This window comes from Rhinolophus sinicus, linkage group LG01 (assembly GCF_036562045.2).
Source record: "Rhinolophus sinicus isolate RSC01 linkage group LG01, ASM3656204v1, whole genome shotgun sequence".
Taxonomy (NCBI): domain Eukaryota; kingdom Metazoa; phylum Chordata; class Mammalia; order Chiroptera; family Rhinolophidae; genus Rhinolophus; species Rhinolophus sinicus.
This window is the reverse complement of record NC_133751.1, coordinates 99,612,559-99,632,551: the sequence shown is the minus strand read 5'-3', so window position 1 is coordinate 99,632,551 and position 19,993 is coordinate 99,612,559. Positions and strand designations below refer to the sequence as shown.

At 41.4% G+C, this 19,993-nt stretch overlaps 1 long non-coding RNA gene across 1 annotated transcript in view; it reads right to left on the bottom strand.

The window, feature by feature from the left end:
• Positions 1 to 1,310: 1,310 nt before the first annotated feature.
• Positions 1,311 to 19,993, bottom strand: part of LOC141573196 (uncharacterized) — a 37,882-nt gene continuing 19,199 nt past the window's right edge. Inside the window, exons 2-3 of the long non-coding RNA XR_012498873.1 lie at positions 3,029 to 3,115; positions 1,311 to 1,655 (exon numbers count right to left, since the gene is read on the bottom strand). This is a non-coding gene — a long non-coding RNA (uncharacterized LOC141573196). The remainder of the gene's footprint in view (positions 1,656 to 3,028; positions 3,116 to 19,993) is intronic.

Genomic DNA, 19,993 nt, shown 5'->3' with positions numbered 1-19,993 from the left:
TTAAAGCAATTGTTAAGAAAATGAATCTGACAAAATATTTAAAAACGTATTGGTGCCTGATGGAAATTTTTGAAAAACATACTTTAGAGACAATTCCATTAATATACCGTGTTTCCCGAAAATAAGACCGGGTCTTATATTAATTTTTGCTCCAAAAGATGCATTAGGGCTTATGTTCAGGGGATTTCATCCTGAAAAATCATGCTCGGGCTTATTTCCAGTTAGGTCTTATTTTCAGGGAAACATGGTAGTGTACACTTCCTTATGGTTAACTTTTCTTCTTTGTTTTAACCATTTTACAAAATTTTACATTTAAAAGCACCATGTCTGCTTAAGAGTTCTATGGCTTGTTGGGTTTTATTCCTTTTTACCGCCTGCTTTCATTTCACCAGTAATTAAAATTGCAATAAACCAAAAAGAGGTGAATGAGAAAAATATTCCTTAAGGCTGTTTTTCCTGTATTGTTAGCAGAAAGTCTTCAAAATAGAATATTCTTAAAAGTTTCCAGGAGATATTGAATTCACTGAGCTACTCAAGGGAAATGCAACTTGTAAATACCATCAAAGCCTCATTAATTTGCTTTCACGTACTTGCCATTAAACCATTTTGTCATAATTGCCTCATTAATTCGTCATCCTTATTTCCCCCCCTTTTCCTATTCTCTTATCATTACTTATTGGTGACTCCAATACGTAAAAGTACCTGTGGTCTTTGTTATTTGCTAGCTCTTTGTCTGATTTATTAGGGGGAAGAAAGTAGAACGTCATGAATGGTGACCGGGCTTCATGCAGGTGCGTGGAGGACGGTTCATTGATTAATGACATTCTCATTTTGAAAAGAATTACTCAACTGGTTTTTTACAGCTTGACTCTCTGCCCAATGAGGTAATGGCAGAAAATTTTCACTTGCCTAAAGACAATTCCTTGTATGTTATATCAGAAAGGAGCTGAGGGTTGCAATTTAACTTGTAAGATATAATATAAAGTATTAAAATGGAGAAAGGGCAGCCAGAAGACAAATTGAAGTGGCTTAGGGAATTAAGATCGTCATCTTGGTTCATATAATACAGTGGCCATTGCTCTTAACTGCATATTAGAATCACTGGGGAGCTTTTAAACAAATACCCAGAGGTGGGCTGCATTCCAGACCACTGGAAACAGAGTCTCTGGGAGTAGGGCCTGAGAATCTGCGTATTTTAAAGTTCCTCAGGTGATTCTGCTGCACTGTAATGGCTGAGGACCACTGATATAATAGGACAAGATGCACTGCACAGTCAACAGAAATTATTCAGCTCCCTCTGTCTTCCCAACTCTGGGTCGGACACACGATGGGGGAAGGTGCGAAGACAGAGGCACGGCTCTCAGGAAGGTGAGAACACCTGTTACCTGACCTCAGACAGGGAGGGTTTGCAGGGTCTAGGTGGAGAAGCAGGAGCAACGTGGCCTTGAATGCGAGAGAACCTGAGGCCCTGGTCAGGAACCCAGGTGAAGGTGAGGAGGCTCAGATGTCAGGGCCCCCAGGACAAGGGCAAAAGATCAGAATGGACCTGATGGATGCAACATTGGAGATAATGGCCCTGCCTACAGCTGGGCAGCCTTGTGTGTGAAGCAGGAAGTTCTGAAATGGCCATCTGGGTGCCACAGATATTTTGTAACCTAGAAAAAAATTAACATGCAACAGTTAGCAATAAATATTATTATGGCAATATATAGTATTATTTTTAAGCAACATGCACCTCAGCCTGTCTCACCCCATACCTGACCCCCAGAGCTATAAGGAGGCATTTTAGCACCTGGGGCAAACAGCAGGAGATGTTCTCCAAATCAATTTTAGAATTCATGATATGGCTCACAGATGGGCATTCTTAACAGTGCACACCATCTGGCAGCTTCCCACTTTAAACCATCATTCTTCCTAAGTAGATGTTAAGCTTTCAGAGTCATTATTTACAATTTTTGTGTCCTCTAAGTCTTAGTGCCTTATGTCTAAGCCTTTCCTCCTGCTTGAACCCAGGGCCACCCCTACCCCAGACATAGGGGTGTGGCTTGGGAATGGGATAAGGGTATTGTGCACATATATTGGAAGGAAAACAGCTAAGAGTTTAATGGTCTGCTTCTTAGGCTCATGAAAGAATGTGAAAGTTCCAATATTTACTACAATATTTTCCAAGTGACAAAACAAGCCTCAACAAATTCAAAAAGATTTAATTCATACAAAATATTTTTTCTGACCACAACACAATTAAATTAGAAATCAAAACCAGAAAGATTTCTGGAAAATCCAAAAATATTTTTAAGTTTAATAACATACTCTCAGTAATAACCCAGAGGCCAAAGGAAAAAATCAAAAGGGAAATTAGAAAGTATTTTGAACTGAACAAAAAATAAAATGCAAAAAAGTACTTGTGAGATGCTGCTAGAGGAAAATTTATAGCACTAAATGCCTATATTTGAAAAAAAGTCTCAAATCAATGACCACCACATGGATGGATCTCCAAGTAATTATGCTAAGCGAAAGAAGCTAGACAAAAAAGAATATATACTATATGATTCAACTTTTAGAAAATTCTAGAAAGTACAAACTGTAGTGACAGAAAGCAGATCAAAAGTTGCTGAGAACTATGCGGTGGGCAGTAGGGATCAGTCACAATGAAGATCAGGAAACTTTTGGGAGTGACAGACAAGTTCATTACCTTAATTACGGTGATAGGTTCACAGGTGTATGTATGCTACAATTTATCAACTTTTACCCTTTATACATGTCCAAGTTTATTGTTTGTGAATTACACTTTAATAAAGCTGCATTTTACACTTAAAAAAAAAAAAAGAACATAAAAGTATTTCTCTTCATGGCACCCAAGAGGCAAGTTCCCAATAGTACAAAGCCTTCACGTGATGTGATGAGTCCCCATAAGGGACCCAGGAGGGACAGAAAGCTTATGGAATCAAAGCAAGCAAGTGGCACAGATGTGATTTGAATGTAGTGTGTGTGACTCCAAAGCTGAAAATTCCTTTCCACCCCATCATACCCTGGCTCCCCAGACACTGTGTGCACTGCAAACACCAGCTATAGTTCTTGTTCTCCAGGAGTTTCCACCGTAGCTGCACTGGCAGGGCTGGAATATAAGAAGATAAATAATAATTCCTCGTTAGCATTGGATTAAAGCCAAACAAGATGAGGGGACATTAGGTGCTGAAGTAGACCAATTCTCCAGTGATTCTCTTTGGAACTTACTGATCTAGATTATTCAACATTGAATTTTCATTTCTGTGATTTATTTTTTAACATACGCATTTTTGAACAGGTATTACAGGTACATAGCAAAATATTTACATGATACGAAAGGATATACAGTAAATAGTAAGTTTTCCATCTTTCTTAGGCAGGATCCTGGCAGAAAACAAAATTTACCTCCAGAAGGTTCAACTTCAGAGACGTTGATGAAAGGGCCACTTACAGAGGTGCGGGCAGGGCCAAAGGAAGACAAGGGATGGGGACGTCCCAGAGACGCGCAAAGCTACAGAAGGACACGGTGTGAGTGGAGCCCACTGAGAGCTGAGGCTAGCTGGGGACAGATGCAGCTGTTCCACACACTGTACCAAGGTGGGGAAAGAGCGTGGAAGAGATCTCTCAGTCTTTTCTCTTCCCTTCCTCAGATCTCCTGCAGGTGCCTCCCATTGGCCAAGCCCAAGAGGAAGTCAACCATTAAGGGAAATGGGGTGATGGAAGCTGTGGGGGACAGACTCTCTTTAGGGAGCAGAGAAAGAAAAATGATCTGGGGTGGTGTTGGGGTTGAGGAGGCACCCAGAAAACCATCAACATAGCACCCCTGGCCCTTAGCCCCCTGCCATAAAAACTGTTCGCATTTTCTTTATAACCATCCAGAAATAGTCTATGCATATACAAGCTACAAGTGCATATGTCAACTCATTTTCTACATAAATGGTAGTGAACTCTTCCTCTGCTTTCCCCGCCTTTGCTTTTTAGTCACTCAACAGTATATTTTAGACTTGGGGCCCTTCTAACCTCCGTGGAACTACCTTATTGTTGGAGACTACAAGTTCTAAATGTGTGGTCCCCAGGCAGCCAGCAACAGCGTCACTGGGAACTTGTTAGTTATGCAAATAAGTTAGAAGCTCTGGGAAGAAGGCCCAGCAATGTGTGTCTCATCAAGCTCTCTGAATCATTCTGATGCACCAGCATTCCAAACTTTCAAGAACCAGCATTCCAAACTTTCTGAATGAGTTTGGGTCCCCACCTGCTCAAGGCTGCTGGCTCCTCGTATGCCAAAGGACCGAGGAACTGGTGGACAGAGAACCACATTTTCAGGCTCTCACAGCATGTCTTTCCACTGTACCTACTCGTAAGAAAAACAAAAATCACTAAGTATTTATTCGGTATCTGATGTCAGCGCTCAGTGCAAACCAGAACCCCGAAACAGCATGGAAAGGAGAGGCTCACTCTCTTCCTCCTGACACATCCCCCTTTCTCTCTGTCTTTTTGTATATTTAGTTCTTTGGATGCAGACACTGTGTTTTAATATGTTTGGTTGAGTACATGACGCAATACAAGCTAAATATAATCCTGAAGACGCACAGCCACCACATGCTGAGGGTTGGCATCTGCTTGGAACCCACAACTATGAGATTCGCTACCCTCCCTAGGCCCTTAGAGCTCAGACTCCCTCAGGAGGGCCCCACCAGACATCGCTCAGGGGTTGTTTCATGTGGCCATAAGCCCATGGCCTGACAGAAGCTAGACTCCTTGTCCTTTGGAAGCTTGCAAGACAGTCTGAGTCTCGGGAGGCACTTATTGGCTTTGCGACTCTAAGATCCTCTATATGCCTCAGGCCCGCCATCTGTAAAATGGCTGTGATAGAAATGGCAGGGCCACCGGTTTGCACAGCTCCCGGAAGCACCATTCAGGCAGAATGAGTACCATCCCCTGGAGGGTGAGGGCGGAAGAAGTGATCAAATGTGAGCACCTTCTCCTGGTGCCCGATACTGGGCTGAGCAGTTCTGCTGAGTGGAAGTAAGTGCACGTGGAGTCACAGCCTGAAGCTGAGCCCAGGCTGTCTTTCTTACTTAAAATTTTGTGACTCGGGCAAGCTTATTCACCTAGAGGTGTCACTTTGATATATCACCCAGATCAGTGGCTGGCACATAATATTTATGGTATGCAATACATGTTTATTGAAAAAAATGAATGTACATTTGTGAATCTCAGTTTCTTACTCTGTATAAAGGGGACAATAATATAGTTTATCTCAAAGGGATAAATTAAGATTGAGATTTAAATATTTTAACAAATGTCTTAAAAGGCCTGGTATAATGGAAGGAATATGAACAGCTACGGTAAACATGTACCAGGGGATAATTGGAATGTATTACAATGTTTTTGGACCTGGGGTGGCATATCCTGAGTCAGACGCCAGGCATGGAGTCAGTTTAGGAACAGAACGGTTCTAGATTATTCAAGATTGAATTTTCATGTCTAGTAGGAACTGTAAAGGCAGGGAAGAGAGGGAGAAACACTGATGACAGTGGGTGCATGACCCTGGCTGTATGTTAGGTTCCCATGGGGCACTTTTAAAAATTGACAATTAGTTTCAAATCCCTGGGTCCTGAGCATGGGTGTTTTTAAAAACTGCCCTCAGTAATTCTAAGGTGTAGACAGGAACGAAAACTCTGATTTATGGGCACGTGTGCATGCCAAGTGTTGTGTTAGACACATAACATTTGCTTTAGTCCTCAGAACAGCTCTACCTATTAGATATTTTATCTCCATTTCACTGGTGGGGAAGTCAAGGGTCAGAGGGCAGAGAAACATCTCCAAGGTCACAAACGGTAGCTAACTGGTAACCTAGCATGGTAACCTCATCTAGGGCCATTTGACTTTTAAGTCAGTGCTCTTTTCACTGCTTCACACCACATCCCAAAAGATCTCGGAAGAAGAGCATCAGAGGAGGTCATTACACCCAGGGGAAGGAGACAGGGGAAGGCTCCTGGAACCAGCTGAAGTCTGATCGCTGGGACAAGCACAGCAGCAGTGCCAGAACAATGAGGTAACATCCAGAGCGCATTGTTTCTGATTCGTCTCCCAGTGGGCTGAGGATGGGCTTGTGAGGGGTTCACTGGCCTCCATCGTGCGGGCAGGACCCAGCAGGATGGGACAGTGTGTGATTGTGCTTCCTTAGCGACAACGGGTCACTTATAGCAGAAAGGCATGGGAGTTGTTTTTCTTTCCAAATAAGTGACATTTCCGGGTAAAATAGCAAGGAAATTCCCGAAAGTGTCAGAAATGGAATGTCTCAGTCTATTTCTAGCTAAGAAAGATTGGTTTTGTGGCAGTAATTAACAGCTTCCAACGTGAATCAAATCCAAAATGCTTTCAAAATGTCAGAGTTTGTATCTGAGGCAAACTGGCTCTCTTGCACATCTGTAATTGTCACATTATTGTGACTCAATTCTCTTCCGGTCTAGAGACCAAATTTTTCACTTGTTAATACCATTCCATAAAAAACTATAAAAGTTGAAAACCCAAAGCTTGGATGGAGACAAACCCAGTGTTTTTGTTGGTCTTTGAAAGAATAATATCTTTCCCCCTTAAAATTGCCGTCAGAAGCAATTTCAGGGAGCGGGGAGATGAAGTTGATACCATTTCTTTTGGTTATATATTCACTTGTTTGGCTCTCCTGGGCCCAAGCCATACATTTGAGTTGGTTGGCCAGGGCATATTTCAACAAATGGATAAGGTAAATATCAAGACCTCTGGGAATAAAATCTGTGCACAATTAACTCAGTAATCATATAAGCAGTTTGGACTACCCACTGCTTTTACAAATTACCATTGAATTATTGGGAAGTGATCTAATCTGTAATCTGGGAAGTTTCCTCATCTGTAAATGGAGGAGGATGAGGGCAGGACTTGGTGATATTCCAAGACCATTCCTGTACAGAAATTCCATGCTTCTCTGAAACTCTACTTATTGAATTAACCCCTTAGGTCAGATCTAAAATAATGTGTCTTAAACCAAGGACTGGGCTCCAAAGTAGGGTTCAAAATATAATATTGTATATCAGAAAGTTCAGAGACAGCCAGACAAGTGTTCAAATCCTAGGATGTTCTGCTACTTCTATATCAGCCATCCCTTTGAGCCTCAGTAAAATGGGAATAAGTGACAATTATATCATAGAATTATTAGGAAGATCAAAGGAGAAACTATGTAAATAGTATAGTAGCGCATAGCAGGTATCATTATTGTTACTATGATGAATGAGGTGGTCTGACTTCTTTAACCACCTACGTTCTCCCTCTATTATGCACTACTTGGATCTTGAAGATAAGAAATTATATTGAGAGAGTGACACTGGAATTAGTATGTATCAGAGGTTTCTCAGATTGGTGGCAGCATGGGGAATTGATAACTGGAAAAAGGCTGAGGATGACTGATCATAAAGAATTAATTTAGAATAACTTATATCTAGGTTGAATGTACACTTCTTACTGAGATTCGGAGGGTGGGTGGGTGATAATACCCCTTCCTCCTTCTTCCAAATTTGGAACCAATTGAGAGGTAGACACAAAGTCGCACAGATGGAAATCAGAGTGACACTTTGCTACTGATTAAGCTGGCTTAGACGACATACCGTGTTTCCCCGAAAATAAGACCAGATCTTATATTAAGTTTTGCTCCAAAAGACGCATTAGGGCTTATATTCAGGGGATGTCATCCTGAAAAATCATGCTAGGGCTTATTTTCTGGTTAGGTCTTATTTTCAGGGAAACACGGTAGCTGAAGCATATGGCACATGGATCTTAACGCCCCCCTAATTTAAGACTGCACAGCTTGGAAGGCCAGCACCGCTGCAGCGACCTGCTTCTCTAAGCTCAGTACGCAGTTGCAGAGTCAGCCTCTCCTCCGGCCCCGTAGCTAGGATGTGCATTTCCTTCTCCCAAACGCACCTTTCAGGTAGGTCTGCTGCCCCAGGACGTGAGAGTGAGCAGCCATAAAGAAGCTCTGGAAGGGAAATGCTCAGGCTCTTTTTTTCTCTCCTGGGAAATGGAGTGGTTAATCCATTCCATCTACAGAAACCTAAGAGGAGGCTGGGAGGAAGTGTGCCCTTTGCTGACATTTCTTATCTTGGATCTGCATACTTGCCTGGAATTGTTGGAATGCTTTATCAAATGAAAGTGAGAGATTTTATTCTTTTCTCTTTATTTCTTTCTGTTGATCTTAGATAGGAGAATTTTATTGGGAAAGTCTATACACACACACACACACACACACACACACACTTGGCTACTATAGTGTATCTATTAGTTACCCATTATTGCATAACAAATTACCCCAAATGCAGTGACTTAAAACAACAATACATAATTTCTATCTCACATAGTTTCTGCAGGTCAGGAATGGCTTAGCTGGGTGGTTCTGGCTCAGGACTTCTCATGAGGTTGTACGAGGTCAGACAATTAAGTTCGTGAACTCATCCTTGAAAAAGTGCTACATACCTCATTGCTGAATATCACTATGGTCACCTTCAAAGTACTCCCCTTGGGAAGCTATACACTGATGCCAGTGCCTAGTCCACCCTTCAAAACAATTTGGAATTCTTTCTGGAATGACCTTCAGAGCTGTCATCGTATTACCCTTGATGTCCTGAATGTCATCAAAATGTCTTCCTCTCAATATTTCCTTTATATTCAGGTAAAGAAAAAAGTCATTGGGGGACAGATCAGGTGAGTGGGGAGGGTGTTCCAATACAGTTATTTGTTTACTGGCTAAAAACTCCCTCACAGACAGTGCCATGTGATCTGGTGCATTGTCGTGATGCAAGAGCCAGGAATTGTTGGCAAAAAGTGTAGGTCGTTTTCGTCTAACTTTTTCATGCAGCCTTTTCAGCACTTCCAATAGTAAACTTGGTTAACTGCTTGTCCAACTGGTACAAATTCATAATGAATAATCCCTCTGATATCAAAAAAATTTAGTAACATTGTTGCAACAAGTTCACGAACTTAATTGTCAGAACTTTGTAGTTAAAATGCTACCTGTGGCAGCAGGCCTGTGGCCATTTGGGGCTTGACCAAGGCAGACCCACTTCCAAGATAACTCACTGCATAGTTGCAGGTAGGAGGGCAAATTCCTTGCCATGTGGACCCATCCTTAGGGCTGCTTGTGTGTCCCCAGGATATGACAACTGGCTTCCTGAAAGTAAGCGATCCAAGAGAAAGCAAAGCAGAATCTGCTATGTCTTTTATGACCTACCTTTGGAAGTCACATTTTCTCATTTCTGCAATGTCTTATTCATTACACAGGTCAGCCCTTTGCAAGTGCGAGGGGCCTACACAGGTATATGAGGTCTAAGAGGTTTGGATAATAGCGGCCATCTTGGAGGCTGGCTACCATAGGGTGTGACTTGCTAAAGACTGAATTTTGTTTTCTTCACTTCTAGCAATAGAACAGTCCATGAATCCCACTGGTGGTCTTTAAGACATTGTGGGGACAGAGCCAGGAGTGCAGTTTCCAGGCTCTCGCCCTCACATGGAAAGGTGCTCATTCGGGTAGTAAGTGGCCATCAGCTGTGATTGGATGGCCATCAGCTGTGGCTAGTTGGCCGTCAGCTGTAACCAGTGAGCCATTAGCCACTAATATAACTGCTGTGGCTACGCTAGTAGCAAATGGGGGCTAGCAAGAAGATGGTGGCTGGGCTAGTAAGAGCGGATTGCAGTTGGCATGGAGGATTGCAGCTAGCAAGTGAGGTTGGTTGGTTGAGAAAAGTGGACGGCAGGTTGCAGATAGTGTGGCTCCGGCTTCCTGTGTCTCCAACCAAGACGCCAGCGAGACTATAGTGGTATGACTCCCCTATCTATGGCTCCGTGGGTGTTCCTTTTTGGCCTCACTATGTCCTGCGTTCTTATGTGGGGAGTGGGACCAGAGACCCTGCATGCCACCCTGCATGACTGGCATATCAAAGCTACTTATCACTGTCACCCCCAGGTCAGGTATTAGTAATCAGCCTTCTGTACATATAGGCTGAGAAAAGACGCCCTTTAGTAACAGATGTAGCAATGCAGGATTTCTGGGGGGCAGGGGCATATGGCACATTACTCTTACTGAGCACTTACTTTGTGCTATGGTTTACACACAGGTGCACACTTCCTCCTTGCAACAGGCTGTGAGGTGGGACCTATTTTTATTTCCATTTTACAGATGCAGAAACTCAAGCTCAGAGAAGTGAGGCGACTTGTTTTAAATGGTAGAACTGGGCTTTTATCTCAGACTAGTTGACTTTAGATCAGTGCTGCTCAAACTGACAAAGCCAAATCACCTGGGGGTGGGGGCAGGTAAGATGCAGAATCTGCTTCAGCAGGCGCTGGTTCTGCATATCGGACAAACCTCCAGGTGATGCTTCACTGATGTGGGCCCTCAGTCTGAGTGAGGAGGCTGTAAAAGCCCCTCTTCCCAGCTGTCCTAGAGGGTGAGGACTTCTAAGCAGCACGGTACCTGGCACAACTAATTGTCAACCCAATGGCAAAACTTCTCTGAAGCCTGATACCCACAGTCCCTTCTGGAAGCGCCTTACAGTTGTGAAAGAAAAGGGTCAGGATTGGTTTGAGGGGCTCCACTGGGAGGCCAGGAGTCCCAACCACGCCCTTTCTGAGGCTGCTGCCTTTTTTCTGGGGCCACACTATCTCCTGGAGCCACCACCCAGAGGTCCCTGAAGGACATCTGCTTTTGGCGGTGCGTTTGGGACCAGGCAGGAAGCGTCATTTCCCAGCCTCACTACCCAGCTTTCTCAGTGAAGGCTTCCAAGTTGGGGAATGGAGTCGGGGTGACGAGGTTTGTGTGTGGGTGTGGGGGAGCTGAAAAGGCAGCCCCAGCTGGGCTGGGGCACTCTGGTGCCCCCCTCTACAACTGTGGCAAGAACACAAAGCCTCGGAGTGTGTGGAGTACCTCCCAGAGAGACAAGATAATGAGTATTTTTCTGCGTTCACTCATGAAGTTAATGTCTAATACATTCTTAATTGCATTTAGGAGTATTTATTCAACTGAGTGTAACTAGTAATTTCAGAAAATGCCCACTAATACTGATACTGTAGCACACTTGGAGTGCTTTGCTCCAAAAGCTCCATTTGGCTTTGGGGACAACGCTGTAACTCTGCTCCAGAAGCCAATCTCCCGAATTCCTGTGGGCTCTGTGCTCAACCTTCATTGCCCTTTGCTTCTCTCAGGCTAGGACCTGTTAGTTTACTCACCTTTGTCTTCAGATCACTGCATCTGCCCACCAGCCCGATTTCTAAAAGCCTTGAGAATGATGTGTGGACCACTCTCCACCTCACAGCAAACCTCCCTTCCCTTCACTCTCACAAAGCCAGAGCCAGGGACAAAGGGAACCCAGAGTAGATTTCACCTTCCCAGGACTTCCCAGCAAGTGCAGAGGAGGCATGCCTCCAAGCATCTGCTACTCTCTCTGGATGGGGAAATGCTGCACTCCTCACCCTTGCAAGGGGCTGTGAGGCTCTCCCTCCACAGAGCAAGACCCCAGAATCTTAAGTGTTTTGAGAAACAAGATGAGTGAGGCTAGAGAAGTGAATCAGAAATGCCCAGCAGCAAATGTGAAAACGCAAGTCAAGCATGGTTCCGAGGAACTGAAAGGCTTTATGGCAGAAGGTTCCAAACCTTTTTGATTGTGTCCCCTTAACACATATATACGAGAATATCCATTCAGAAATGTCGTTATGTACTACTCCACTAATATATTCGTATACATTATAAAGCATGCATACGAAGGGAAAGATAAAGGATGAGAGTTTTAAGTCATCCTCGATGAAAGCTCTGCTCTTTCCCCCCTGCACTCCAGCTACTGGTATGGGGTCACCTCCTGGAGTGTCCGCAGCCCATTTGGAGTGTCCTGTTGGGAATTAGCACTGGTCAGACAAATCAGAGCCCTGTGTGGGCTTTGCCACTTGATCAGCCATGTAACCCCGGCGAAATTGTGTAACTTGCTACACCTTGGATTGCTCATCCATAAAATGCAGGCATGTTAGTACCTCCTTGTAGGGTTGTTGTGAGAATTAAGTGAGACTTTGCATGTAAAGCGTTTAGCACAGGCCTGACCCATGGTACACGCTCAATACTTGTCAGTAATAATTATTCAGTGACTTGAGGCTCCCAGTTTAGAAAAATGATCAAACCTTTGGAAATAAGGCAAGAGGATGGATGACTGCCTGCCTTCCAATGTCATATTGGACAATGGTCCAATAGGCCTCTACCGGTCATGTGACCCCGTAGAGAAGGAGCTTTGGCCCCCAATGGACTATTGATTAGGGGCCAGGTTCCTAAAAGTTTGATGTTACTTAATTAAGTTGCATATGATTTTTGTTTAATAGAAATATAAATCATTTTTGTCCAGTGGAATAGATATTCATGGAGGCGATCAGTTACCACTTTGGTATTTTGCGTCTAATGTAGGAATTTGATTCCAGCATCCTGTCTTTTGCTGACTGTGTGTATATCAGTCTCATGTCTCCTCCTTTGAACCAGCTTTACCATCCTGCTGCTTCCCTCATTAATTAGTTAAATAAATCTTTGATACATACACACTATATCATTGCGTAGGGGAGTCGTGTTTTAGCTTTTTTAAAATTATACTTTGACATCAATTAATTCATCTTTTTGCCTCAGTTGCCAGAGCTGGGTTCTTCTGACTGCAACCAAAACCATATTAAGTAAAGAGCTATATTTGTATTATCGTAGTTACAATTGTTCTTTTATTACAACTTTCCTATCAAGCTCTTGGCAACCAGGTGCCTCAACCTACCCTTAAATATTCCCAAGGAAAACAATTCCTAAATGTACTTGACTATTAAATGCTTAATTTTCAGGCAGTTAGCATTTTATTTTCACTCTGTTTATTTCAGGAAATAGTTACTATAAAAACATTAACTGTGATTTCTTTTACCGCCTTTGATGCAAAGTATAAAGGTGTGAGCATAGGTGTGGAACAGGACAGAAGACAAGTGCAGATGGAGGCGGAACGTACTGTGTTTGTGGGGAAAAGGCTGAGGAGGGAGTGGTAGGGGAAAAAACTAGCATTTGATAACCCAACCAATGGCTAGGTACTTAATGTCCATTTGTTGCATGTCGACCACACTCCCAAATTCTTCATAGGCATCTCATTTAAGCCTTTTCATTTTTTCATTGTGTTAAAAAAACACAAAAACATGAGCTATACCATCTTAAACTTTTTAAGTGTACAGTTCAGTTGTGTTAAATATATTCCCATTGTTGTGAAACGATCTCCAAGAACTTTTTCACCTTGCAAATTTAAAACTCTATACCCATTAAATAACAGCTCCTCTTTTCCCACTCCTTCCAGTAACCACAATTTTACTTTATTTCTATGAATTTGACTGCTTTAGATATTTCATACAAGTGGAATTATGCAATATTTGTGTTTTTGTGACTGGCTTATTTCACTTAGCATAATATCCTCAAAGTTTATCCATTTTGTAGCATGTGACAGGATTTACTTCCTATTTAAGGTGAAATAATATTCCAATGTATGTATATACCACAGTTTTGTGTGTATGTATCTGTCAATGGATCTTTGGGTTGCTTCACCTCTTGGCTATTGTGAATAATGCTGCCATAAACATGGGTGTGCAAATATCTCTTCAAGACCTTGCTTTCAGTTCTTTTGGATATATACCCAGAAGTAGGATTGCTAGTTCATATGATAGTTCTATTTAATTTTTCGGAAACCTCTATACAGTTTTCCCTAGTGGTTGCACCATTTTAGAATCTTACCAACAGTGCACAAGGGTTCCAATTTCTCTATATCCTCGTCAATACTTACTTTCTCTCTTTCTTTCTTTTTCATAACAGCTATCCTAATGGGTGTGAGGTGCTCATTGTGGTTTTGATTTCAATTTCTCTGATAATTGATGATGCTGAGCATCTTCCTATATGCTTGTTGACCTATGTTATCTTTGGAGAAATGTCTACTCAAGCTTTTTGTACATTTTAAAATCAGGTTATCTAATATTTTTGTTGTTGAGCTGTAGGAGTTCTTTACATAGTCTGGATATTAACTCCTTATCAGACATATGACTTGCAAATATTTTCTCCCATTCTGCAGGTTGTCTTTTTGCTACGTTGATTGTGTCCTCTGATACGCAAAAGCTTTTTTTTTTTTAGTTTGACATAGACCCATTTGTCTGTTTTTGCTTTTGTTTCTTTTATGTTTTCATGTCATAGCCAAGAAATCATTGCTAACCCAATATCATGATGATTTCCCTCTATGTTTTCTTCTCAGAGTTTCATATTTTGGCTTTCTCATATTTTGGCCTTTAATCTATTTTTAGTTCATTTTTGTATATGATACAAGGATCTAACTTTATTCTTTTACGTGTGGATATTCAGTTTTCCCAGCACTATTTATTGAAGAGACTATCCTTCTCCTTTGAGAAAAGGACACTTCTTGGCACCCTTGTCAAATGTTATTTGACCATATATGCAAATGTTTCTTTCTGAGCTCGCTATTCTGTTCCATTAGTCTATTTGTTTTTATGCCAGTACAAGACTGTCTTGATTAATGCAGCTTCATAGTATGTTTTAAAATCAGGAAGTGTGAGTCCCTCAAATTTGTTCTTTTTCAAAATTGTTTTGGCTATTTGGGGTTCCTTGAGATTCCATATGATTTTAAGATGAATTTATCAATTTCTGCAAAGTATGCCATTGGGGTTTTGATAGGCATTGGGTTGAATCTGTAGGTTGCTTTGGGTAGTGTGGACATCTTAACATTAAGTCTTTCAATTCATAAACATCATATGACTTTCCATTTTTTTTCAGAAGTATTTTGTAGTTTTCAGTATACAAGTCTTTCACTTCCTTGGTTAGGTTTATTCTTAAGTATTTTATTCTTTTTGTGCTATTGTAAATGGAATTGTTTCCTTATTTCCTTTTTCAGTTGTTTGTTGTGAGTGTACAGAAACACAAATAATTTTTGTATGTTGATTTTATATCCTGCAACTCTGACAAATTTATTTACTAGTTCTAACATTTTGAAGGAGAATCTTTAGTGTTTTATACAGATAAAAGCTTGTCATCTGTGAAGAGATAATTTTATTTCTTCCTTAATTTAGGTGCCTTTTATTTCTTTTTCTTGCCTTATTACACTGGCTTTAACACTCTTCATTTTATGACTTAGGAAATTGAGAAATTAGAAAGTAGCTTACTACTGAAGACATTTAAAATCTTCATGCCCTAAGATTCTTGTTTGTCATATTTTATGCACATACTTAATTCCAATGGAACCACAGGAAAGCTGTCTTTCCTCCAATGTGGCACAGAGCCCTCCCCAATACAGTCTTTAATGGGGAACTTAGGCCAAGAAAATAGTAAAGCCCTGGGGAGAACCAAGTTTGTCGTGTTGAAAACCAAAAATTTCTATTATTTTCTGAGGACTTATCTTATTTTCTTGTCTTCTTTTTTGGAGTAACTCTTCTTTTAAAATCATTAATCTCTAAATGATACCCTCCCATATTTCTTCACATACACAGCCCCCCTCCACTAATTTATGGTATTAAAAAAATCAAGTGTTGGGTAGCTGGTTAGCTCAGTAGATTAGAGTGTGGTGCTGGAAGCACCAACGTTGCCAGTTTGATCCCTGTGTGGGCTACTGTGAGCTGAACCCTCCTTAAAAATAAAATAAAATAAAATAAAAGTCTTAAATATTTCATAATTATAATAATGCCAGGCACAATGTTAAGAATTTTTTATGGATTACCTAATGTATAGACATCTCTACCATGTATACAATATGTAACATTGTACAACAAGCACTGTATGCTGTTATTATTTTACAGATGAGGAAACTGAGTCTTTGGGAATTTTTGTATCTCACCCCAAATCATAGAGTTTGGGAGTGATGGTGGCAGATTTTGAATCTAGGTGTCCTGGTCTTGAGCTCCTGCTTACCAGCACAGCCCCAAATCCAGCTTCAGCCTCGCTCCTACATTGTAAATGATCCTAAAAAAATGAATTCCCAGAAGACCTCAGAATGGGGATGTGTATGTTTAAATCGCTGGGATTTCCTTCTATTTGGTTCTTTAGAGAGGCATAGTCAGTTTCTGGAAGTCAATCAGTTTTGAAACAAGAACAAACCTCTTGATATCCATATGGAGATTTGCTGTCCTGCCTACACTTTAACTTAAGCCTATTGATAGATTTCCTGCCAAGCTTAGTTTCATTCATTATGCATATTCCTTTTGGTAGGTGGAAAAAAATATGTGAGAATTATCCACTAAATAAAGCAATATATAAGCAAGGCTGATAAATTTTCTAAAGTTTATTTTTATTTGCCATGCTCTTCTGTACGTTTTTGGGGATAAATGTTTGTTTAATAAAAGGAAAAGCAATATCTTGAAATAAATATATTTGAGTAGTAAACAGCCAGGAGTGGATCTCTTTTCTCTTTTATTCGTCATTGTCAGCTGAAGATATTCCCAGCCGGCAGCTAGGGGTGAAAGTTGTGGTGTCAAGATGGTGAACCACTTTACTGCTTCATCCTGAGCTTAAAGAAATTTCAGACTGAAACCCCACCCTTTCTGGATTCTAAAATGTGACCTCAGGTGAATGTATTACAATAGTTGGGCCTAAGACTTACTGCAGGGCTCCAAAATCAGGATCATTATTTATTGGAAGTGATGTGGGGAATGCATACCCGGGGGGGGGGGGGGGGTGGTTCTCATTTTAGGAAGAAAAATATGAATCGAGGAAAGGGGAATTAGGGAAAGTGCCTTCATTTGATCTTTTTTGACATTACCTAAGATAGCCAGACAATGCAGTCTGTCTGAAATACTCTTGGCTTTTGATGATCTGGGGGGAAATTTGGGTCAGTGGTACTGATAAATGGCTACTCTGTCCCATTTAAACCAAGTTGGAGTTGGAGGGAAGGAGAGTGGTTCCCAAAACTGTTCACAGCTTAGTGGATGCTTTAAACATCTTGGAGCTCTAAAACTTTGTGTCTGACTGGGAAAAATAATGACCTAGTTGATCAGTTACATATGTGGACTTGTTCAGAGAATTTCTGATAAAATCTGTGATTGCAACACTTTTAGACCCCATGCTCCCTTTTATAACAAATATTTGAATACCTTTTTAACTATCCTGAAATGAAATTTATATATTCCACGTTAAAAAATAAATATAAGCTCCTGTTATAAAATGAGAACTAAAAGGAGTTTTCAGTAAGATACGCATCTCAATTTGCAAATACAAATACCCAGACGAGGCCACTGTTAAAAGATAATTAAAAAAACACACACACACACAAAACCAGACAGGTAAAAATCATGACTCTCATCCAGATATAAAAATGAACACATGTATATCTTTTAATTAACTTAGAACTGAGGAACTAAGCAAATGTTATAACCTGTTCAAGAGAGAAACCAAAGAATGGACACATTTATAGATCAGGAATAATGAAACGATAAAAATGTAGGCAAAACAAGTTTCTTCAACAGTAGGGAAGAGAGATCAATTGAACGTCTGCAGACATAAAGAATTTGGATGTCTGCAGACAAAAATTATTTTGCACTGTTATCAGTTAGCTACGTTTTACAGAGTTGTAAAATAGCTCCCATTGGATCAGAATCAGATAACCCAGAGGGGTGTGCTATAAGTAGTGCACAGGTTTCCATGAATGTACAAATCTTTCCTTACATTATCCTCAATGAAGTAATCAGACATTTGCACCATAGATGAAACCCCCTGAATGAAGCATCTACACAGGCAGACTGACTCAGTCAGTTGAATTGTCACCCCACATACACTGAACAGTGATGCCTTCAGGTAGTTTCTGAAATGGAGACCAACTCTTGCTACATTTCCAAACAAAGAAAGTACACTCTTCCCTCAGTTTACACAGTGCCTGGATGCCTAGAAAATTCAGTGCCTATTAAAACAATTTGAGAATGCGTTGCATTTTTACGTACAATGGGGTTGGGTTCTAGGCTCAGATAATTATAAATAAGTTTTCACCGATATGAATAACTGATGGGCCACTCAAAACCTGTGGGGGATATGGCAAATCCTTTACTGTGGGGGATTTTCCTGCACATTGCAGGCAATCTATCACCTTGGCCTGACCCACTGAATGCATGCAAGTGGTACCCTCCAATCATTGTGACAACTAAAACAAGAAGGCAGTGAGTTATCGACACTCTCCCTAAGGCTGGGGTTGCCCTGATGGAGAGCACTGTGGTAGCTGAATCATGCCCCTTGCTTCTTCCCCACCTCCAGCAACACCATCTGCTCAGCCAGGCAATCATGGAGAAAGGCAGAGGAAAGGGCCTTGTTAAACAGGGTTAGGCCAGAAATAATTTTTAATTTAAAAAATTGACTCATCTTCTCTGAATCCCTCTCTTCCAAGTTTAACTACCCAACCAGCTGAGAGACAAAGGAGATTCCTTGTTGAAAAATAATACCCACCCCAGTCTACTTCAGCTGGAGTTTGCTCTTGTCTTTCTGAAGAGTTGTTATCACAAGACCTTTGGTATGGGGTTGATAGGGGAGAGCCCCCTCACTATAGAAATTGTAAGTCTCCTTTTCCTAGTTTCTTAGCTCCTTAGCCCCTGGCTTTGATTACTCTTCTAATCAGTTTCTGAATCCTAGACTAAAGATTGTTCCTAGCCTGAATCACAGAATGTCTCTCACCCCTGCTTCAGATAACTAAGGTAGTTAGACCCAGGAATAATAGTGACCACACCTTAGGTCCCTCCTTCGAATCAGAATGAAAACTAAGGGATGGGTATTTTACCCCCATTGCGGAGATGAGGGAAAGGGGGCTTAGAGAAGTGAAGCAATTTGCCTAGATTTAATCAGGGCTGCTCTGCTCCTGATACAGGGTTGTTGCCCAGTCTGTGAAGGGACCACAGGACGTTGTTCTTGTCATCTTATCGACTCCAAGACAAAAACAAGCAACAGGAATAATTTCTGCTGGAGTTTGCGTTTATGCATGTACTTAAGTAAAACCAACATCTATGCATTTCTCTGAGTAAAACCAACATTTCTTAAAGCTTCTTGACTGGGTCCCTGTCAGGAGCGTAGGGCACTGTCTGTAGAAGGAAGAGTGTCTGAGTTTTGAGTGTCTGTAGCGAGTTGAGTGAGTCATTTGTGTGTGAGCCTGCCATCCATCAAAGCTGGTGACGACAATGACTGAATCCCTGGGGCTTGCTTGTGGAAAATGTTAAAAGCCTTAATTGAAAGGATCTCCAACACAGGCCACAAGCAACTCCTCATTGTGAATTCCTATCTTGCCCCCAGCTGCCCTGGGCCCCGCCAAACGCCAGGTCCAGGTCATTCTGATGTTCAGAAGCCTTCAGCCCCTGGCTAGCCTTTGATGATGCTCCGCTTGGAGTCCTGCACAGCCCCCAGAGGGGAGGGATACACTGGGAGCAATGTCAGTGTGAAGTCTAACCTCTCTTCTGGGTATGTCTGCAAGCTGTATGGAAAATGGAGACATTTACTATTTAAAATGTCCCGATTGCAATGCTCATATGATGAAAAAGAAAGGGTTAGAACTACCTAAAACGGTATTTGTGGTAACAAAGCAGCAGGTATTCCATCAGAAGCTTTTCATGAGCTTCTTTTACCAGTTTCCTTTCCTTTGTCTGCTCATTCATTCATTCATTCATTCATTGCTCTCACCCAGTTCAGGGTGTTACCCAGGCTTACAAGTCTATTCAAATAGCAAGCATTTGTTTTCCAGGTCTACTTCTGGGAAGGTGTTTATAAGCTTCCCCAGACTGTCAAAGGGGAACATAGAGCAAAAGTAGTTAAGCATTCCTGAGTGAACGCTCTCATCCAGAGCTTTTCAAACAAACAAACAAACATCCTGCCCCCAAAAGTTTTCATTGCATCCATAATGCATGCTTATTAAAAACAAAGATTTGTTTAGTTGGTTAGAGTGCGTGCTCGTAA